The sequence below is a fragment of the Arachis ipaensis genome, chromosome B7, assembly GCF_059453495.1.
Source record: "Arachis ipaensis isolate K30076 ecotype BB chromosome B7, ASM5945349v1, whole genome shotgun sequence".
In the NCBI taxonomy this organism is placed as follows: domain Eukaryota; kingdom Viridiplantae; phylum Streptophyta; class Magnoliopsida; order Fabales; family Fabaceae; genus Arachis; species Arachis ipaensis.
This window is the reverse complement of record NC_142442.1, coordinates 138,329,767-138,332,609: the sequence shown is the minus strand read 5'-3', so window position 1 is coordinate 138,332,609 and position 2,843 is coordinate 138,329,767. Positions and strand designations below refer to the sequence as shown.

The 2,843-nt window shown below is 32.0% G+C and overlaps 1 non-coding gene across 1 annotated transcript; it reads left to right on the top strand.

Moving 5' to 3' along the window:
• Positions 1 to 255: 255 nt before the first annotated feature.
• On the top strand, positions 256 to 363 carry LOC148554315 (small nucleolar RNA R71). The gene has a single exon (XR_015893245.1). It is a non-coding gene; the product is annotated as a small nucleolar RNA R71 (small nucleolar RNA).
• Positions 364 to 2,843: the final 2,480 nt, after the last annotated feature.

Below are 2,843 nucleotides of genomic sequence, written 5' to 3'. Positions count from 1 at the left end.
CAATATTTTATTCTGAGCCAATATGGCATTCAGAGTATCAACCTCAAGAACTCCCTTCATCATAGGCGTCCCATTACTCACAGGATTCCTTTCAGAAGTGTACATGAACTGGTTATTAGCAACCATGTCAATGAGTTCTTGAGCTTCTGTAGGCGTTTTCTTTAGGTGAATGGATCCACCTGCAGAAGTGTCCAGTGACATCTTTGATAACTCAGACAGACCATCATAGAATATATCCAGGATGGTCCATTCTGAAAGCATGTCAGAAGGACACTTTTTGGTCAACTGTTTGTATCTTTCCCAAGCTTCATAGAGGGATTCACCTTCTTTCTGTCTGAAGGTTTGAACATCAGCTCTAAGCTTGCTCAGCTTTTGAGGAGGAAAGTACTTGGCTAAGAAAGCCGTGACCAGCTTATCCCAAGAGTTCAGGCTGTCTTTGGGTTGAGAATCCAACCATAATCTAGCTCTGTCTCTTACAGCAAAAGGGAAAAGCATGAGCCTGTAGACTTCAGGATCTACTCCATTAGTCTTAACAGTATCACATATCTGCAAGAATTCAGTTAAGAACTGAAAAGGATCTTCAGATGGAAGTCCATGAAACTTGCAGTTCTGCTGCATCAGAGAAACTAATTGAGGTTTCAGCTCAAAGTTGTTTGCTCCAATGGCAGGAATGGAGATGCTTCTTCCATGTAAATTGGAATTAGGTACAGTAAAGTCACCAAGCATCTTCCTTACATTATTATTATTTTCGGCTGCCATCTCCTCTGCCTGTTCGAAAATTTCTGAAAGGTTATCTCTGGATTGTTGTATTTTAGCTTCTCTTAATTTTCTCTTCAGAGTCCTTTCAGGTTCTGGATCTGCTTCCACAAGAATGTTCTTATCCTTGCTCCTGCTCATATGACAAAGAAGAAGGCACAGAAAAATAATAATAATAGGGATCCTTTTTGCCCAAGCACAGAGGTTCCCTTATGTGAGTAGGAGAAAAGAAGAAAAGAAAATCTGAACTCAGAGAGAGAGAGGGTTCGGATTTTTGGTGAGTTGAAGGAAAGATGTTAGTATATCAATAAATAGAATAAGATGGGAGAGGGAGAATTTTCGAAAATAATTTTGAAAAAGAGTTAGTGATTTTTGAAAATGGTTTTTGAAAAATGTTAGTATTTTTCGAAAATTTTTGAAATAAAAAATAAAAAATAAAAATAATTAGTTAATTAAAAAGAAATTTTTGAAAAAGAGGGAAGATATTTTCGAAAATTAGAGAGAGAGAGTTAGTTAGGTAGTTTTGAAAAAGTTAAGAAACAAACAAAAAGTTAGTTAGTTAGTTGAAACAAATTTTGAAAAGATAAGAAGTTAGGAAGTTAGAAAAGATATTTGAAAAGATATTTTTGAAAAAGATAAGATAAGAAGATATTTTTGAAAAGATATGATTGAAATTAGTTTTGAAGAAGATTTGATTTTTAAAACCACAATTAATGACTTGATTCACAAGAAATCACAAGATATGATTCTAGAACTTAAAGTTTGAATCTTTCTTAACAAGTAAGTAACAAACTTGAAATTTTTGAATCAAAACATTAATTGATTAGTTATTTTCGAAAATTTTATATAAAAATAAGAAAAAGATTTTTGAAAAAGATTTTTGGAATTTTCGAAAATAACTAAGAAATTTGAAAAAGATTTGATTTTTGAAAAAGATTTTGAAAAAGATAAGATTTTCAAATTGAAAATTTGATTTGACTCATAAGAAACAACTTTGATTTTTAAAATTTTTTGAAAAAGTCAACTCAATTTTTCGAATTTGATGAGAGAAAAAGGGAAAGATATTTTTTTGATTTTTGAAATTTTTATGAAAAACATGAAAATTATGCAATGCATGAAATTTTTAGATCAAAACAATGAATGCATGCAAGAATGCTATGAATGTCAAGATGAACACCAAGAACACTATGAATGTCAAGATGAACATCATAGACACAATTTTGAAAAATTTTTAATGCAAAGAAAATATGCAAGACACCAAACTTAGAATTCTTTAACGCTTACGCACCAAGAATTCAAGAATGCATATGATAAACATGAAAAGACACAAAACAAAAAATCATCAAGATCAAACAAGAAGACTTACCAAGAACAACTTGAAGATTATGAAGAACACTATGAATGCATGATATTTTCGAAAAATGCAAAATGCATATGCAATTGACACCAAACTTATAATGTGACTCAAGACTCAAACAGAAAAACAGAAAATATTTTTGATTTTTATGATTTTCTAATTTTTTTTGGATTTTTATTTTATATTTTCGAAAATTGAAAGAAAAAATAAGGATTCCAAAATTTTTAATATGAATTCCAGGAATCTTGCCATGTTAGTCTAAAACTTCAGTCCAGGAATTAGACATGGCTCACTAGCCAGCCAAGCTTTTGATGAAAGCTCCAGTCCAAAACACTAGACATGGCCAATGGCCAGCCAAGCTTTAGTCTTTAACACGAGAGTATATTGCTCTTTGATAACAAATTGCAAGCCTCAGTCCAAAAGAATTTAGACATGGCTTTACAGCCAGCCAGGCTTCGCATGCTTCATGAAACACTAGAATTCATTCTTAAAAATTTTGAATAAAATTTTTGAAAACATTTTTATTATTTTTTTCGAAAACAGGTGAGAAGATTTTTTTGAAAATATTTTTGAAAGATTTTGAAAACAAAATAAAAAGAAAATTACCTAATCTGAGCAACAAGATGAACCGTCAGTTGTCCAAACTCAAACAATCCCCGGCAACGGCGCCAAAAACTTGGTGCACGAAATTGTGATCTCCAGGCTCGAACAAATCCTGGTAATGGCTCCA